We start from the raw sequence: 21,166 nt of genomic DNA on the forward strand, positions 1-21,166 counted from the left end.
GGAGCTTCAGGTAGTGGTTCCAACGTTAACATTATGCTATGACATCAGGAATCATTTAGAACAGCGTTTCTTAAACCCTGGATCATGACCCAAAGCTGGGTCACCGAGCAGTTTTGAGTGGGTCACGAGGCTGTTCCAAGGTATGTGTTCAGACTTCCGATCGGAACACATGCACTTGCTTTACCATTCTGAGGTCAGGTGGCTTTCGCGGGGAAAGGTATTTCAGTAAATTGTGGTCTTGCGGACTGAGCTCAAATTATTTTTGCACAAGAAGAAACATGGTCTATCTGGAAGGTTTTCCGAGCCGAAATGGTTGCTCCAAGTTGCTTACCTCGCAGACATCTTCAGTGAAGTCAACCAGTTGAACACTTCCATGCAAGGCCGTGACCACACACTCATCGGACTGACAGAAAAGCTATCGTCATTCAGATGGAAATTGAAGCTGTGGAAAGGGTAAAATGAGCGAGGGAGGACTGCTGCCTTCCAGTCCATGAATCAACTTCGAGAAGACTTCCAGGAAGACGAAACAGCATCGTTCGACAATATCCATTACATCTGTGTGGAGCACTTGGAGAAGCTGAGCGAATAATTTGAACAATATATGCCACTGACGATATCAAGAAATACAGCTGGGTGTGGAACCCTTTCCATGTGGATGCAGAAAATTTGCCTGAGGACATTGCAATGACCGTCGGACTACAGGAACAGTTTTTTGAAACCCAGTATGATGACGCACTGCACAACAATTTCAGCATGCAAACGGAGTTCCTCAGCGCCTTCCGGGTAAATATCCATGCAGAAAAGGCTGTTATTGGGGCAGAAGCTGTGAAAGTCTTCCTGCCATTCATGACTACATATCTTTGTGAGGCAGGTTTTTCAGCACTGCCTGTGACAAAGAAGAAGCTTTGAAACAGGTTGCAGCCTGAACACAATCTGTGCTGCAGCCTGTCCATGATGAAGCCACACTTCGAAGATTTAGCATCAGCTCAGCAAAATTATCCCGTTCATTAATGCAATATGTAGTTTGCAGTAACACTGGTTGATGCTGTCAATTCTAGCCGTGACTAGAAATAAAGCCGTGACTAGCAAAAACAACCTGTTGCTTCGCTGATGGGAATATTAAGATGGTGGAGGGTGGTCGGGAGTTGGAGGGGAAGGGGAGCGAGGATGGGTGGATTTATTCACAGATTTTTAAAGGGTGAAAGTTAATTTTTATTCCCTTAAAAAAATTTTTTTTAGCAATCATGCAGATTGGAATTTCCATCAGCAAAGCGACGGGTCGCTTCTGGTGGCTTTGAAATGAACAACCAAGCAGCTTGGTGTGCGCTCGCCAAGTGGCTTAAACACTCAAGCATGTACTCCAATGGAACAGCTGGCTTGGCAAGCAATTACCGATGAGTCATATAAAACCCATGCACTTGGAAATGCCCAAGCAATGTACGAATTGGAAAAATGAACACTTTTTTTTTAGCAGTCAGAACTACTGATGAAGTCAATAAAGAAGTTTAATTTTTGTAATTTGGCTTTGTTTAAGAGATTCTAGAGCTTATGGTACGTTCGTTCAGAAATGAAATAAAGCCATGAACGCTGGTGTCTCCGAGCGTTCATAAGCATTGCAATGCATCCAGCAATTCGTAGGTATGATGATCAGGCATTCAATGATATGTGAGGAAAGTGGAAAAAAAAAACTTTATCATGAAGAAATTGTTGCGGCCTGTTCCAAGCCAAGGCTTTGTTGACCAGGCCAAAAATAAAAATAAATTGTGGCTTCAGATTCTTGCGAGCTGACAGAGGGCTGACCAAGATGGTGCCGCAATCACCTTGGTTGGGCTTATTTTAGTTTTTTGTGGTGAGCACCCCTGAAATTATCTTCAAAAGTGGTGTTTAAATTAACCCAAACACCCAATTTTCATTCATGCACCACCTTGAAGTTCCCTTAGTGTGCATGCAAAGTTTGGGGCCGCGAGGTTTCATGGTGTTTGAGTTATGGAGGAAACGAACGGACGGACTGACAGATGGACGAAAGGACACACACTAACATTTATTATTATAGATTTGTTCACTTTTTGATTTTGATTTTTAGGCCATGGGTTGCTTGCATATCCACTGGTCTGGATTTGGGTTGTGGCCCAAAAAGATTAAGAACCAATGCTTTGGAAGGACATGGGAGGATCACACAAAATTTTATACTTATTTGTAATAGTAATACTTCTGGAAGCAAAAGAAAAATATATGAAACTACACGGAATTAGCACACAAACAACCACAGCCACACCACCAATTACGTGTTATAAAAGATCCTTTTTCACATATTTTACTTTATCTTACATCCCCATTGGCACACACACAGATAGAACTGCAACATCTTTGTGAATTACAACATGCTGTCTTTTGATTAAACCCATCAGCGAAGCAATGGGTAGGCATGCCCAGTAACAATGAAATTAATCAGCATTAAAAAAAAGTCAAACTCATCATGTTTGACATGACAAACATCAAGAGGTATTGTTGAACCAAGGCTCATGTTCAATAAGTGTTTCACACTGAGTTATTCCAAGGCTCTTAATTGATTTTGAAGTTCTACATATACTACTTACGAAATCTAAAGATTTCGTAAGTATATTGATGACTTCCGTCATCTGTTTGTGTGTTTGTTTGCTTGTGTGTGTGTTTGTTTGTTTGTAGGCACGATAACTCGAGAACGGAAGAAGCTACCAATGTCAAATTACACCACGTGATTCAGGAGGGTGATGGCTAGTGCTGATTAGATTTTGGTCAAAATCGGTCAAAGGTCAAGGTCACAGTGAGGTCAAACATTCGACTTTTGATGGTTTGGTACAGAATCATCGTAGAAACTTCTGGTTTGCATCACTACCTTCTCGAGAGACAGCTTTTATTAGACAAGGTCAGAGGTCAAGTTGACGATTTCGTAAGTACCAGTCTCTGACTGCTTGTTTATTTATTTATTTTTATACAAGAACGGGGCTCATGGAATAGTGAAGTGGCAGAGGGTACAAAAGAAGTAGAGCAGTGGGGCCACATATGGCCAAAACGAGCAAGGGAATGAACAAACAGAAAAAGAGGAGGGGAAAGAGGAGGGGAGGAAATAGCAACCTGAAAGTAAAAGGGTTAGGTTAAGTAAGGTTAATTGGATTAAATAGCCATTTGACCAATAAAGTTATAGACTATTTTTGTATTACTTTACTGCAGTAAATAATGATTTGATCGTATTGAAAAGGGTGCAGAGTAATAGAATCTACAATAAACAAGTCATGCTGATACAATTAAAAAAACAAAACATGTAGAGTAAGGTGAGGCAGGATGCTCTTGTCGGAAAAGGTGGGGCAAGTCGTCCCTCTTTACCTTCACTGCTGAAGGTGGACAGAGGTTATGCTTTCACCCCTGTCTGTTGGGTCGCTGAAGTAGGTGACCCTTATTGTCAGTAATTCTGTCAGTTTGTTACTTACGAAATCTAAAGATTTTTTTCCTTTTTGAACCAAGGAAATTCAATATATATTGATCACTTCCAGACTTTGCTATTTACGAAATCTAAAGATTTCATAAGTATATTGATCACTTCCATTTCTGTTTGTTTGTTTGTGTTTGTTTGTGTGTGAGTTTGTTTGTTTGTAGGCACGATAACTCGAGAACGAAAGAAGCTACCAATGTCAAATTACACCACATGATTCAGGAGGGTGATGGCTAGCGCTGATTAGATTTTGGTCAAAATTGGTCAAAGGTCAAGGTCACAGTGAGGTCAAACATAATTCCGTAAATTAATGTGGAGAAATGGAGTATTTTTTGCTTCGCTCGACGTTACGAGTTCGTTTTAACTTCGATTTTAATTTTGTCTTCGGTTTTTGCAATCGCTTAGGACGCTTAAAACTCAGTTGTCGAAATTCTGGTAAAAATCGGATGTTTTGGAGACGTTTTAAGATTGTATAAATAATATTTCACTCGACGCGTCACGGGTCGTCCCATGATGCAGTGCGCTCGAGCAGACGCGTCGTTGAGTCACGTATGGTTGGTTTTCCGTGTGCGCTGACGGTGTTTTCGATAAAGATGGTGTTTAAAAGTCATTTTTTATCTCAATAAAGGTTATCGTCGCATGCCTGACTCGCTGAGCCGTCGGATTACGTAAAGATTGTTGGTGGATGGTCGAATATTACGGTTTTGTGACTTTGATAAAATAATATTGAATAATTGCATGGAGAAATGGAGATTTTTGCTTCGCTCGACGTTACGAGTTCGTTTTAACTTCGATTTTAATTTTGTCTTCGGTTTTTGCGATCGCTTGGGACGCTTAAAATTCGGTTATCGAAATTCTGGTAAAAATCGAATGTTTTGGAGACGTTTTAAGATTGTATAAAAAATATTTCACTCGACGCGTCACGGGTCGTCACGTGATGCAGTGCGCTTGAGCAGACGCATCGTTGAGTCACGTAAAAGTTTTCCGTGTGCGCGCTGACGGTGTTTTCGATAAAGATGGTGTTTTAAAGTCATTTTTTTTATCCCAATAAAGGTTATCGTCGCATGCCTGACTCGCTAAGCCATCAGATTATGCAAAGATTGTTGGTGGATGGCCGAATATTACGGTTTTGTGACTTTGATAAGATAATATAAAATAATTGTGTGGAGAAATGGAGATTTTTGCTTCGGTCGACGTTACGATTTTTGATGGTTTGGTACAGAATCATCGTAGAAACTTCTGGTTTGCGGCGCTACCTTCACTTGAGACAGCTTTTATTAGACAAGGTCAGAGGTCTCGTTGACGATTTCGTAAGTACCAGTCTATGACTGCTTGTTTGTGTGTTTGTAGGCACGATAACTCGAGAACGGAAGAAGCTACCAATGTCAAATTACACCACGTGATTCAGGAGGGTGATGGCTAGCACTGATTAGATTTTGGTCAAAATCGGTCAAAGGTCAAGGTCACAGTGAGGTCAAATATCAAAAAAAAAATTAACTCGAGAACAGAAGAAGCTACCAATGTCAAATTATACCACGTGATTCAGGAGAGTGATGGCTAGCGCTGATTAGATTTTGGTCAAAATCGTTCAAAGGTCAAGGTGACTGAGGTCAAATATTCGATTTTTGATGGTTTGGTAAAGATAACTCGAGAACGGAAGAAGCTACCAATGTCAAATTACACCACGTGATTCAGGAGGGTGGTGGCTAGCGCTGATTAGATTTTGGTCAAAATCGGTCAAAGGTCAAGGTCACAGTGAGGTCAAACATCCAAAACATTCGATTTTTTGATGGTTTGATGCCGAATCATCGTAGAAACTTCTGGTTTGCGTCGCTACCTTCTCGAGACAGCTTTTATTAGACAAGGTCAGAGGTCAAGTTGACGATTTCATAAGTACCAATCTATGACTGCTTGTCTGGATGTTTGTTCGTTTGTAATCAGCATAATTGGTAGAAACGTGGGTCGATTTTGATCACACTCGGGTAGTAGGTACATCTTATGACCTTGTGCTTTGGAAATTGTGATGGTTGCCAGGGACGCTTTGGTTCCCCAGCAACAACCGAAAAACCTTCAAAATCAGTACCGTTCAGGCAAAATCAATTCCGAAAGCCATTATCCCACGTAGGGTTATGCAATTTGGCACGAATGATCTACAGGTGATGCTCTATCAAATATATTCCGGTTTTTGTGACATATGGAATACTTTACTCGCAGCGCCCCCTACAATTAGGGTATGCGCGAAAATTGGCGAAAATTGAAGGCCCCCTAGTGACCAGGTGAGTCCATCGATACGAATGAAACTTTGCAGGTTCATGGTACTCAATGATTACTACAACTTTGCCTCAGGACATATTGACCGATTTCGCTTAGGTCAGGGGTCAAAGGTCAATTAGTGCAAAAATCGATAATATGCGAGAGCTGGAGGTACGTTCGCGCCAAATGCTACTCCTCCGAGGGTTATGGTCGGATGGTCATGAAAATTCACACTAATCGTCTGGAATACATTGTGCACAAATGATCAAGCCGGATTTTCGATTTAGATCTTTGTTCACCCACAGCACCCCCTCAAACTTTTATTTGGGGATTTCCGATTTCAAACCACATTTTCGCTACTTTTCATTCAAATGGATACCGAGTAGTTATCAGTAGATGGAACTGGATGAGATTTGATATGCATAATCTTAAGGTGATTCCCTATCCGCTATATGACATCCATTTTGCTCTATACATTATCGTTTCCATGCTCGGCGACCCATCGCCGCCTACCGGCTTGTTTATCTGTTTGTCTGTCTTTGACCAGGATATCTCAAAAAGTTATGGACGGATTTGGACGAAACTTGGTGGACAGGTTGGGTGTGTGACAAGGACGGATTGTTTAGATTTTGGTGAAGATCCAGATCCGATAATTTTTTAAAAGCGATTCTTCACCACTGAAAGATGTGGCCAACAACACAATATAAAGTGATATTTCAAAAAGTTGTGGACAGATTATGACAAAACTTGATGCATGAGTTGGATATGTGAGAAGAACAAGCCGATTCGATTTTGATTTAGGCCCGGATGCAGATCTGGCCGATCAGTGGGATACAAAACGTAAACTGTTCAGCCTGGCGGAGGTATGCGCTCCACCGAATGCTGTTCTAGTTTCTTATTGATGTGTTGGATATGTTATAAGTTTCACAAAGGGTGTGGGGGTAGGTGGAGAGAGGGGAGGGGAGGAACAATGTTCAACACTTTCTACATCTTACCCCACCTTACTCGATATCATCATTGTTGAATGTGCTTGTAAATATTTAGACTGACAAAAAATATTTCAGCCACTCGTGCCTGCACTACAAAGAGAGAGAGAAAAAAAATACTCGAGAGACTTTTAATGTGCAGAATGTTGCTGAAATTGTCTGTTTGTACATTCATATTCTCCGGTTTCCCATCGCCTCAATAGTCTCTCAAACCTCTGTTTTGAATTAAAATATGACTGATATCAGCTCAATGGGCCATGATTGCAAAAATATAGCATGAAAGCTTTAATGTGCAGGATTTAGCACAAGTATGATGTGCAGAGCTGCCAAGTTGGAACCAGAAAAGTTTTTTTGAGAAAGCCTATGAGGCCAGGAGATTGGGGGTTGCCTCGGCCCACAGCCCCTGGAGGGATGGTCTTTCGAGGCTCAGATACACATCGAACACAGCTTTCTGAACCAAAAATCTTAATTTTCCAGGAAAAATGTACAGGAGTGCAACTTTTCCCAGTTAAGGAAAACTAGTGTGACCAAACAGAAATAACAAAAATAATGCAACACTTTCATGATGCCATATGCACATATTTTTCAGGTGAATTTAAAAATGTCAGAGTTCAATTGCACCAAACTTAGTGTCAAGAAAGAACATTTGTTCAGTTTGGCTGTTTTTTTGTTGTACTCCCATGTAGCTTTATAGCTGCTTTGATGACTGGAACCAATATCAGGGACCATGTTGTTCTGAGTGTGAGCCAATTTCACATTCAAAATTGATGACAGTGTTGGCCATCAAACTTCAGACTATCGCTTCAGTTTGTTTTATTCTTTGCCACCGCATACTGTTGTTCTACCAGGTTGCAACGTTGGTGTTTAGAACATTAACAACTTGAGATACGCAGATGACTCTGCATTGATTTCAAAGTCAGAAGAGGCACCACAGGAAATATATAATAATAAATGTCAGTGTGTGTGTGTGTGTGTGTGTGTGTGTGTGTGTGTGTGTGTGTTAGTCCATCAATTCCATAACTCCAAAACCATGAAACCTGTCAGCCCAAAACTTTGCATGCATACAAAGGGAACTCCCAAGGTAGGGCATGATTGAAAATTGGGTGTTTGTGTTAATTTAAACACCCCTTTTGATGATAATTAACGGCCTTATTTAATTATCCTTTATCAAGGCATCATCCTTGGTCAGCCCTCAGTCAGCTTGCTGGGGTCTTAATTCACCATTATGTTTGGCCTGCTCAACAATTCCTTGAGTTGGAACAGGCTGCTACGGTTTAACGATAAAGTGCTCAAATACTTTTTTTTTCACTTTCCTCACTCATTGTCAAATGCCTCATCTTCATACTTACGTACGAATCGCTTGATGCATTGCAATGCTTGTAAACACCCGGAGATGCCAGTTGGTGGTTTTATTTCATTTTTACAAATGTGATAACCTCTAGAATGAGTCAAATTTCAAAATTATATATATATATATATATATATATATATATATATATATATATATATATATATATATATATATATATATATATATATATATATATATATATATATATCTCTCTCTCTCTCTCTCTCTCTCTCTCTCTCTCTCTCTATCTCTATCTCTATCTCTCTCTCGCAGCCTGTGGCTGCTGGTTGCATCATTGGTTGGGACGCGGCTATGCCGCTGATGCAGTGTCCCCCTTACCAGTACACTGGTGCTCATTTTGCCGACCTCGGAAGCATGACAGGCTGAGTCAACCTCCTGCTGTGTTTTTAATTCAGCGGCCAACAGGGCTTGAACTCAGGACCCTAGGATCCCACTCTGCCACCCTAACCACTAAGTCAAAACCAGGCTTCAAAATTTAAACTTCTTAATTTAGTATAGCAAGAAGATGGGGTCCCAATGCACCCGGTTGATATATTTTTCTAACTTACTTTTTTGTAATCCTCAAGATGTCTAGTAAATGAATTTTCATGTTCCCATCATAAAATATTGTCCCAAGGGGTCCGTTTGGCAGTCATCTTGCTGGTAATCTTAGATTTCCGACGAAAATCGATATAACTTTTGAACTAGACATCATACAGAGACAAATTACCCCATTTTTCAGTATAATTTTGGCATAAGGAATCGATTGATGAGGTTTTTTTTCATGCTTCAGAGGGTTGTTATGTCTCAATTCGCACAAATATTTAAAAATGAACCCATATGGCAAGCTTCCTGACTTGTCTCAGATGAGGAAAAAGAGGGGTTGTCATCCTCAATCAAAAGTATTCCATTTATACCTCATTATTTTTCAAGATGGGAACAAAATGACCGTTTACCAGCCATTTTTCCTTGCTGTGCAAGGGGTTAGCTTTTCTTGAGGCAATGTTTTTATGGCTGGATGCCCTTCCTGACGCCAACCCTGGTCGCCTCTTACGACACACAGGGATATGGTACATCTATTCTAACCGGGGCATACACCGGGACCAGTACACTGGTACTCATTTCGCCGACCTCGGAAGGATGACAGGCTGAGTCAACCCCCTGGTGTTAATTCATCAGCCGACGGGGCTTGAACTCAGGACTCTGGGATCCCAAGCCACCACCCTAACCACTAAGCCAACACCAGGCTTGTTTTTCAAGATGGGAACATACAAAGTCATTTACTGGACACCTTTAGGATTACAAAAAAAGTAAGCGAGGAAAAAATATATCAACCGGATGCATGGGAACCCCATCTTCCTGCTAATGGCGTTGCGCAACTTGCATTGCTGCATCTTCTCAACATCCAAGAGTTGGAGAGAAATGGCTTCACCAATCCAGAGTACAGAAATGAGAAGCTGAAGGCCCAACTTGAGAACCATGATATTCATGAGTGGATCGCCTTTGCCAAGGTCAATCCCAGGTGACAAAGGCTGCATCACCTACAACCTGGTCCACAGTGCCAGCATCTCTGTTGCAGATGTGGTGGCCTATGCATATAAGCTGGGGTCCAAAGACAAGTAAGAGGAAGTGGACCTGCTCCTTCGTAGTATAATCCAGCGGGCATTCAATGAGTCAGTCACTTCCCTGGCCTCCTAGAGCTGAGGACCTTGCGGTCAAGTCATCAGATGAACTCCTCCTGCCTGACCTCGTGAAGTTCCTAAACTTTGTTATCTCTGGTGATGCAGATGTGGAGAAGTGTGAGAAGACGAGAAGCATCATGCTCTCTATAGGCCAGGTATCCCTCCACCCTGACATGTGCTGAGCTTTTTTTTTGAGTAATAACAGGTCTGTCAAATTTTGTAGGAATATCTTTACATTATGCTTGTTGCTCTCATGCTATAATGCTAATCGCTCTCTTTACTGTTCCAGCACATTTGCCATGCTGTGACAAAGGGAGAGTGGAAGTTGTCAAAACACACACTCCTCTGTACCACCATATGGCACCTCCACCAGAGTAAACAACTCACCACTAGCCTCAGTAGGTTGGGTCACTGTGAGACTTGTGACTTCAGCTTGGAACGTGAGACGGTGCTGGCCAAGGCTCTTGATGAGGTTTGCACCTTCCTCGCTCCCCAGATTATTACTGGAGAGGGCAATGACGTGTTCCATCTTGAGTGGACAATATGAAGAAAATAACGACAAACATCCATGGCTCAAAAGTGGTGAACAGCACGAGTGGAATCATGATATAGGAGGTAAAACCAGGGTTTGATGCCACCAACAAAGATCGGACGCTCCCTCTCCACAAGCAGAACAAGATGCGTTCCCTGAAGGTGGATACGCCCAAGACCCTGGCCCCTGTCCACATTTATAATCGAGTCGGGCCCAAATTTCTGGAGGGAGCTGTGTTCACTCCACCCACCGTAAACAGTGAGGTGCACTCAAAGTGCATCCAAGAGTATCATGTTTGGTCACTTGCGCGGGTGGTGGAGAGCAGTGGAGAGAAGCAACTTGTTCCAGGGTTTGGTGGCTTCATCTCAGCTACTGGCACCAGGCTAAGCGCATGTAAGTGCGCTGAGTTACCACTCTGTTTCAAAAATTTCAAAAAATGAAGTTTGTTCCATTGCCTTCTCACTACATTTTCCTGAAAGTGTAAGTCCAACTGAGTTCAGAACAAAAAACCGTATCGCTTAATTAATTATATATATATATATATATATATATATATATATATATATATATATATCGAAATATGATACTTCGAAGAAGGGGTACCTATTCTGATGGTTTTGCAAGTTTTCAATGAAATTACCTAATTTTTCTTTTTTGGCAAAATAAATGAAGGTCATAGTATGTTACTTATTCTAGCAACTAATGCAATAATCAAAATACCAATTTCTGGGATTATTAAGAAATAATACATACCTATTTTTTTTTATTACTGCTCCATTCAGTGACTGTCAGATGCTGAAAAGCACTAAAAGAGAGAAGATTTATCGAACAAATTCTTGGACGTAAATTTTCAATTCAATCAATTCTGGGAGTAATAAAAAGCTCTCTAAATTCTCCAAAACTGTTTTAACTGCCTTCTAAATTAATAAAATATTTTAAAAATACCTGGAAAAATATTTAAATTTTTTTTAAAGAAAATGAATTTTTTAATCAAATTCAAAAAAGTGTGACGTGCAGTCGGACAAAAATGCAAAATTACTCCAAACCAAAGCCATGCATGTTTTCAATATTTTTTACACTATTATATCTATATCATTGTGCCCCATTTGTAAATAAATTTTCGTGAAAATAATCTGATGCACAGAAGAATAAAAGCATTTTTTTTTTAAAAAACGTGACGTGCAGTCGGACATTTGGGTTGGAAAGTTCGGTCAAGCCGCTGTAATTAAGTATCCACCCGGATCATCTCAATTTTTTTTACATTGATTATTGGTAATAAGTTGAATAATTTAAGACACGTAAATATGAGTTATTGATAAACTAGTCATTTTGTTAGGGGATTTCATAGTCCCAGGCTCTAAAGGGCAATAAAACAAGAAAAAATAAAAAATATGCCAGAATGTGCATATATCATGCGAATCCACCACTGACCGACACAAATGCTGATTTTCTCAGACGGTGGGTGACAACCTTTTGATTAGATGAGAAATTTCATATAGAATGTTTTATATGTTGTATTTTTCCATGGTCTAATATATGTCATATTTTAAGGTGAAACAAGAAAAAAGGCCAATACTGGGCATGTATATTCAATAAAAATCCTGTAGATTCAGTAATATACATCATAGACCCATGATCCTATATATTTTAAGGTCATATGGAAAAATTGAGATGATCCAGGTGGATAGTTAATTACAGCGGCTTGACCGAACTTTCCAACCCAAATGTCCGACTGCACGTCACGTTTAAAAAAAAATGCTTTTGTTCTTCTGTGCATCAGATTATTTTCACTAAAATGTATTTACAAATGGGGCACAGTGATATAGATATAATAGTATAAAAAAATATTGAAAACATGCATGGCTTTGGTTTAGAGTAATTTTGCATTTTGTCCGATGAACCAAATTGCGCAATGAACCAAATTTCATGACCAGTCGTAGTCTTTGTGACTTTCAAAAATGCCAACTCGAGTCAGGGCATGCCCTAAAATAGGGGTAGTAACCACTTACATGCGCTTTGCCACCAAGCCTTCCCAAAAATCAACCATTGACTATTTCACCCTCATAAACCAACCCTTCACTGAGTACTCAGTCATCAATGAGCTGCTGAAGCAGTCAGAGGATGCCACCATGGAGGTTTGTCAGGAGTATGCCCTCAACACCTTCGACTTTAGTGGCTGCATGCCAAATGGACCCCTTGGGACATTTTGCAATGGGAACATAAAAATTCATTTGCTAGACACCTTGAGGATTACAAAAAAGTAAGTTAGAAGAAGAAGGGAATACTTTGATATTGCGCGGCTGGGGGCAGTAAAAGTCTAGGTTAAGAATGATGAAACAATTTTACAGTTATAAAATGAAAATGTAGACACGGTGAATTAGCATGCATGATAGGAAGAGTTGTGACGTTGGACAAATTTCTATTTATAGCCCTCAGATCAAAGGGACGTACGCGGCCATAAATGTGACGAAGACGTGACAGAAGACACAGGACAGAATAGCCAATTAATAACAGCGCGATATCGCCGCACTGTAATAACCACTTCTGTCACCAAAAAAGAGGAAGAAATCACCTCCACAAGACGTTTTAAAAACACTTCTGGTGAAAAACGATGAAAAACAAGGGTTGCAACGCTGCGCGTCAACAACAAACGGAACAGGAAGATTATCACTTCCTGCTCAGAAAATCAACTTCCGGCATCACACAGAAAACGATTCAGCACAAAAAACGTCGCTCTTCCGCATTAACCCCGCCCACAATTCACCCGGCAATCTCCGCCCACAATCCACCCAGCAATCTCCGCCCACAATTCACCCGGCAATCTCCACCCACAATCCACCCGGCAATCGCCGCCCACATCACACCCAACAATAAGTGTGACAGAAGCCACAGGACAGAATAGCCAATTATATAACAGCGCGATGTCACCGTGCTGTAAAAATATATCAATTGGGTGCATGGGAACCCCATCTTCCTGCTTGGCTAATTGACTTTAGCAGCAGTTCCAACTGCTAAAATAGTATTCATTTGTCCATTTCAGATATTGTTTGACATTCTGGGTGTTTCCAAGTGTTTGTGGCTTTATTTTGTTTCCACACATGTGATAACAATTGGAATCTCTGAAACTGAGTCGAATTTTCAAAATTTAAAATGCGGAATTGACCTGAGCAGCAGTTTTGACTGCTAAAAAAAGTGTTTATTTGTCCAATTCGCACAATGTTTGACACTCTGGATGTCAGCTGTGATGGCATTTCAGCTGTAATGCTTATAAATGTCCAGAGTTGTATTTACACACCGGGCGTAGTGGCGTGCGCCTGTAATCTGGCTACTCGGAGGCTTGGGTTGGAGGATCGCTTGATGACGGGTGCTCTGCGCTGGGCCACGCTATGAGAGGGTGCAGGGCAGCCCAGAATCATGGCGAAACCCAATCCTTATCTCTGTGTTGTAAGAGGTGACCAGGGTTGCGTCAGGAAGGGCATCCGGCATAAAACCTATGCCAAATCAATATGCGGATCATAATGGATGATCCGCTGTGGCGACCCCTAACGGGAGCAGCCGAAAGAAGAACAACAGAGTTGTATTTACACATTATTTAAAACTCCGCATGTATACGTGGAAAAATTACAGGCCAAGACCAGGAATCAAACCCAGGTCCTCTGGCAAACCATACCAGTGCTCTACAATCTGAGCTATCTGGGCAACCCACCAGCTGAGCAACACAATTTCTCCATGTATAGAAGTGCCACTCTCTTTCCCCTGCTGATTCCAGGGCACTTGCTGCCAACCATGGGAGCAGCGAGGGCCTGCTCATGAGAGGGTCTTCCCCCCCATGGAGGGACACATCCGTGTCCGCTATTAATCACCACAGAGTCAAAGTAATACAATTAGAAATGAACAGGATAGAACATTATAAATATATGTGGAAAAATTATGGGCCAAGACCAGGAATCGAACCCAGGTCCTCTGGCAAACCATACCAGTGCTCTGCCATCTGAACTACCTGGACAACCAACTGGCTGAGCAACGCAATACTTCCACATGGAGAAGTGCCACTCTCTTTCCCCAGCTGCTTCTGGGGCACTCACTGCCAACCATAGGAGTAGCGAGGGCCTGCTTATGAGAGGGTCTTCCCCCCATTAATCACCACAGGGGGCATTGTAATATAATTAGAAATGAACAGTAATAATATAATTTCTAACCACCTAAAACCATCCCGTATACTACCCAAGTACAACGACCAGTTTTCAACTCATTCCGTCCAGCGATTCAGGAGTGCGTATAAGTCAAACACACACACACACACACACACACACACACACACACACACACACACACACACACACACACACACACACACACACACACACACACACACACACACACACACAAAACACAGAAAAAACACGCAAACACACTTCTCAAATTATAGTATAATTTTTCTTTTCAGGACATCCATTTTGACGAACGTTTCCAAACAGTTTCACCATGAATTTTTGCATTTGGAATGATAGAAGCATGGGTCTCACCTTTGTGTAAACGTGTTGAAATGTGTGGTAACAGGCTGGCAACACACTGGAGATGAACTGTAGTAAATACACCTTCGTCATAAGCATTAGCAAAGCCTTTCCAATTCTTTGCATCTTGCCTCTTTCTTTCCCTCTGACTTAAAGTAGCTCTGCAGAGCTGGGAAACAATGTTTTAATGTTCTGTTTATGGCCGTTTCCAAAGATAGCCACGATGTGCTGACATGCTTCAGTACCTTTCGGTATTCAACATCACACAATTAGCAATATTCTTTGAAACCTGCTTTTCTTTGAGTGCTCTTGTCAACCCAGTAGTGATTATCCACAAGCAGGTCTTCTACCACAAATTTAGTGACTTCTGAAAATACTTATGAGCCCTTTCCTGTTGTATTATGGACAATGTGGCAGGGACACCCCATCGAGTACAATACAGGATTCCTTTGTAGTTTAACCTTTGTAGTTGTAGTTTGTAAACTTTGTAGTTTGGAAGTTTAACCAGATTGGGGTGACTGCAAAAACATATGCATTCTGGAGTTGCTGGGGAGGGACAGAGAGAGAGAGAGAGAGAGAGAGAGAGAGAGAGAGAGAGAGAGAGAGAGAGAGAGAGAGAGAGAGAGAGAGAGAGAGAGAGAGAGAGAGAGAGAGAGAGAGAGAGAGAGAGAGAGAGAGAGAGAGAGAGAGAGAGAGAGAGAGAGAGAGAGAGAGAGAGAGAGAGAGAGAGAGAGAGAGAGAGAGAGAGAGAGAGAGAGAGAGAGAGAGAGAGAGAGAGAGAGAGAGAGAGAGAGAGAGAGAGAGACGACAGAGAGAGAGAGAGAGAGAGACGACAGAGAGAGAGAGACGACAGAGAGAGAGAGAGAACAGAGAGAGAGAGAACAGAGAGAGAGAGAACAGAGAGAGAGAGAGAGAACAGAGAGAGAGAGAACAGAGAGAGAGAGAACAGAGAGAGAGAGAACAGAGAGAGAGAGAACAGAGAGAGAGAGAACAGAGAGAGAGAGAACAGAGAGAGAGAAAGAACAGAGAGAGAGAGAACAGAGAGAGAGAGAACAGAGAGAGAGAGAGAGAGAGAGAGAGAGAGAGAGAGAGAGAGAGAGAGAGAGAGAGAGAGAGAGAGAGAGAGAGAACAGAGAGAGAGAGAGAGAACAGAGAGAGAGAGAGAGAGAGAGAACAGAGAGAGAGAGAGAGAGAGAGAGAGAACAGAGAGAGAGAACACAGAGAGAGAGAGAGAGAGAGAGAACAAAGAGAGAGAGAACAGAGAGAGAGAGAACAGAGAGAGAGAGAACAGAGAGAGAGAGAACAGAGAGAAAGAGAGAACAGAGAGAGAGAGAACAGAGAGAGAGAGAGAGAGAGAAAAGAGAAAGAGAGAGAGAGAGAGAGAGAACAGAGAGAGAGAGAGAGAGAACAGAGAGAGAGAGAACAGAGAGAACAGAGAGAACAGAGAGAACAGAGAGAACAGAGAGAACAGAGAGAACAGAGAGAACAGAGAGAACAGAGAGAACGAGAGAACGAGAGAACGAGAGAACGAGAGAACGAGAGAAAAGAGAGAACGAGAGAAAAGTGATAACGAGAGAACAGAGAGAACAGAGAGAACAGAGAGAACAGAGAGAACAGAGAGAGAGAGAGGAAGAGAGAGAGAGAGAGAGAGAGAGAGAGAGAGAGAGAGAGAGAGAGAGAGAGAGAGAGAGAGAGAGAGAGAGAGAGAGAGAGAGAGAGAGAGAGAGAGAGAGAGAGAGAGAGAGAGAGAGAGAGAGAGAGAGAGAGAGAGAGAGAGAGAGAGAGAGAGAGAGAGAGAGAGAGAGAGAGAGAGAGAGAGAGAGAGAGAGAGAGAGAGAGAGAGAGAGAGAGAGAGAGAGAGAGAGAGAGAGAGAGAGAGAGAGAGAGAGAGAGAGAGACAGAGAGAGAGAGAGAGAGAGAGAGAGACAGACACAGAGCTGTTGGAGAATAGACAGTAGAAAACAGAGAGACCACTGACCGGCCTGCAATGTGAGAGCAACAAATCTTATTCTTCAGCCTCATCACAGGAGCTTCCAATAATTTTGAGAGCTTTAGATTTCACAGAATCCAAGAGAGACAGATGTGATGCTGGGCACCACTCCATATCAGAGAGCAGTACTCCATTGAACTATGGACAAAGGCCTTATAGACTGTGAGAATCTCTGATTTTCCAAGGAAAAAATTGGATCAACAGAGAATGCCCAGTCTGTGACTGGTTTGGGAGGCTAGCTTTACTATGTGGTGGGCCAGGAAAGGTCATGGCTGATGGCAAGATCCAGAAGTTCAAAAAAACACTGAACCTCTTCCAGTGGATGACCAAGGAAATAGATAGGTGGGTTCGTTTGACGATCGTTCTGGAGTGAAAGTGTGAGACTGTGAGATTTTCCAGAATTGAAGGACATGTTCCATTTATCAGCCTAGAATTGAATCATTTCCGGAATAGCAAAGAGGGACAGCTGCTGTCTGCCGATCAGAGGGATGGGAGTATTGTACGAAACAATGTTGGGTCTCCCACATAAAGGAAGAAAGGGATTTCTGGTGTATCAGAGAGGTATGGATGAGGAAAAATATCGATGAGGAACAAGTGTGAGCCAAAAACACTGTCTTGGGGAACTCCAGCCTCTACTGTGAGAGGGTTCCCTGGATTGTAACATGTTCACTGTGTGAGTGGAGGAATGAAAAATCCAGGAATTATATGCTACAGGCAGAGAGCTTGGAAAGCAAAGCAGAATGCTGCACTGTGTCAAATGCCTGAGAAATGTCCAGGGAGACAGTCCTAATGTCTTGTTGAAGATTGATGGCCTCTATCCACTGCTGAAACAGGACAGCATAAGCATGTACAGAGTTGAGTGACCACGACGCAATCCAAACTGAAAGTCAGAGATCAGACTGTTTGAAAATAAAAAAGACTTGACGTCAGAAGCAACTATAGATTCCTTGACTTTCTTCCATGACTTTTCCAAGCAAGTTCACTGACCTCTAGTTGGTACGGTTTGGTTTTATACCCTTCTTGTGGATGGGAGTGATGTATTCTGACTTCCATGCAGAGGGGAGGCAGCGAATGGATAAGTACAGACTGAATTGGCTCGGCAGACGGGGAACAACAAAAAAGGCAGAGCCGGATTTCACAACATGGACACTGATGCCATCTGATCCCATCACCGAAGCAGGGTCAACGCTAGACATCACTTTCTCTATCTTCTCGGATGAGAAGCACACAGTGTCCAGTAGACAGTGGGTATGTCGGGGAAAGATGGGGTTGGCACATGACATTTGGAGGCAATGATAGAACTTAGTCATTCTGCCTTATCTCGAGCAAAGTCCGCGGTACTGCCATTTGAGGTGGGGGACAGTTCATAAATGGATCTGTTTCTCTTAAAAGATTAAACACGAATATCTAACTCAGAGTCAAATATGCAACTGCTGAGCTGTTCTTCTTGTTGCAACAGTGGAGTTATATACAAAATGAAAGGAACCTTAAACATAGGAGGAGGCTATTGGCTCATCATGCTTATGCTTCATCCTCAACCCATTAACTTAATATATCATTTTACTTGTCTTATTTACTAATCCTATTCTAAGTTACCAAAAACTTAATGAAAACAAGTAGCGGTACATTCAAAGTGCACTGCAATATATTATTCAAATAATAAATAACAAATCCTGCAGTGTACGACATCGCTGGAGTGCCCTGGCCCGGCCCGGCGATGCACAGAATTGGCCCGGCGATGCCGCCTTGCAGCACATGGAGTCGGAATTAGGAAGGATTGGTGTGCAATAATTGATTAATTGCACAATTAAAATAAGTAAATAATAAAAATAAAATAATTAATTTCTCAATCATTTTCAGAATAGCATATCTAAACCACCACTGTTTCATCTGAATGTGTAACTTTTTGAAAATTAATTGATCTAAAAATTTATAATTAATCGATTAATTGATTAAAAAAATGTCCTTTATAGTTAGGCAGCAGTTGTCACTATCTGATCAGTACTTCAATAAATTTGCCAACTTTGATTTTTCACTTTTATTTGTTCAAGGCATCATACTGAATCACTTTCAACTTGTCTTCCAATTTTCAGTCAAGTATTTCACCACCTGGGGGTGCTTTTTCAAAATGACTGCCAAAATCGGCATTGGAAAAATATTTCATCATAGCTCCAACATTGGCAAGAGTTGTACAAGAGTTTAAAGACTACGCTGGAGTAGAAAGCAGAGAAGCATCATCCCTCCATCATGAATTAACAGGCGATAAAGGTACTAAGTTGGTGCAAAATGCTGCAAAGCTTGTGCAGGTCATCAGCAAGCAAGGAAACCAATTTGAGGAGAGTGACATGTTTAAGCTGGTGACATTCACTGTAACCCCTAGTGAAGTACGTCAGAACATTGAAAATCGTGATCAACTTGGAAGAGAGTCAATAGAGAAGTTTGTTTTGAGTAGAATGGTTGAAAAGACAGTTGGATTTTGGGATCCGCAGAAGGAGAACAACATTGCCTACTTCAGGGATGTTGGACCTGCAGTAAAGGCAAAGGTTAAGGGCTAGTTGATGTCCATCAAACAGGAGAGAAACCTGCTTTCTAGACTACTGGTTGTCGCCAAAAGTCGACCTGAGTTCCAAGTGAAAGATGCAATAGGAGAATATGAATTTGACAGTACTCCACCATCCAACTTTCAGCCAGATGGGTAGTATGATAATGCTATCTGGTAAATCCCAGGTAGTGCAATCTGTCATGAATCTGCCTCTACCAGAAGATGTAAATCAGCCTTCAGAAGAAGATGCAAATGGCGACACAGCAACACCAATTCTGATAGTAGACGCAATGTGCATTGTCAACATGGTGACGAAGACAGATGAGAGGTTTACCGCTGCTCATTTTGCAGCCACATTTGTTGAAATCATTGACAGCATGAGCAAACCATATAAGGAAATTCGAGTAGTCTTTGACCAGTATCTAGCTGGGTCTCTTAAAGAAACAACACGAGACAAGAGGACCAAAAAGAACACATGCATTCATTACCATGTTAATAATTCTACAGAGATCAAGAATGTGAAGTCATTTCTGGCACACATTGACACTAAAGCTGAACTCACCCAATATCTCGTGGATAAATTGCTAGATCATTACAAAGGAAGCCCAAAGATGGTTCTGGTGATGCATCACACACTGATGAAATCCATTGGCAACTTGTCTGACATAGTGTCAATGTCAGAAATGACTGCAGGGCATCACAACCTGGAGGAAGGTGACCAGTTGGTCTTGTTAAATGCTATCGATGTCATGCACAAAGAGAAGAATGCCAAATTAGATGTATTTTCCGGAGATACAGATGTCCTTGTTTTACTCACAGGTACCTATCCATTGCTTCCTCCAATGACCTGTTTAATTAGGAAAAATGGAGAAAGGATACCAATCTGGGAAAGCTACCATAAGCTTGGAAGAGAGAGAGAGAGCAGATGCCTTGGTGGGATGGTATGCCTTCAAAGGGACAGACAACATGGACACATTTGCTGGAAAGGGAGTCACAAGTCATTTCAAGGCATTTATGAGTAGTGATGGCCCCATATTAGATGCATTTACTGCTTTTGGAAGAAGTACTGAAGTGCCAGAGTGGGTTTTCAAGCAGATGGAACGCTACGTATGTATTTTGTACAAGCCATCTGGAAGTGTTGAGAGTGTGAGAGAGTTACGGTGGTCCCTGTTTGCACAGAATGGAAAGGAGGGCCGGCAACTCCCTCCCACCCTCGGAACATTAAAACCTCACACAGAACGGGCGTTTTTCATGGCGTTGGTTTGGAAGTCATCCTGCAAGCCATGCCCCAACATTCCACCACCAACCAACTATTCTTGGCAACTTCAGGATGGTAATTTGATACCAGTATTGAGTGAAAATCCACGAGCACCAAAAGCTCTTTTGGAGCTTCGAAGCTGTTCCTGTAGCAGTTCCTGCATGACAAACAGATGTGGATGCCGAAAGAATACACTGGTGTGCACCGATGCTTGTGGATGTGGTGATGGGTGTGAAAATTCAGAGGACAATATTGCAGAAATAGAAGAAGAGGAGGAGCTTTTTTAGACCAGTTCATATTTGACAGGCCCTATAATATTAATCTGCCTTAGACAATACAGGGGTGATGAACTTACGAGATATAATTTGAACTTCAAATGGTATTGCATGGAAAATGTTCATTATACTTTACAAGTATTGGTCACTAAACAAAATTGATGTCAGGATACTTGTCCAAAAAGCGTAACAATAATGTATGGCGGTCTGGGAAAACCCGTCAGAAGTCGCGCTGGACAAGTTCCTCGTTTGAACAAACGGTAAAAACACATATCAATTTATGTTTACTTCCCATTGTTACCATGCACGCTTTT

At 41.7% G+C, this 21,166-nt stretch overlaps 1 protein-coding gene and 1 pseudogene across 1 annotated transcript in view; one reads left to right on the forward strand and one right to left on the reverse strand.

Annotated features, from left to right (window-relative positions):
• The window catches only part of LOC147032500 (gephyrin-like), a 194,093-nt gene that overhangs the window by 76,398 nt on the left and 96,529 nt on the right, over window positions 1–21,166 (reverse strand). The gene's annotated exons all lie outside the window — the stretch shown is intronic.
• LOC147032501 (uncharacterized) lies at window positions 1,364–19,332 on the forward strand (annotated as a pseudogene).

This window comes from Eptatretus burgeri, chromosome 2 (genome assembly GCF_056783735.1).
Source record: "Eptatretus burgeri isolate ZD-2024b chromosome 2, Ebu_testis_v1, whole genome shotgun sequence".
Taxonomy (NCBI): Eukaryota; Metazoa; Chordata; class Myxini; order Myxiniformes; family Myxinidae; genus Eptatretus; species Eptatretus burgeri.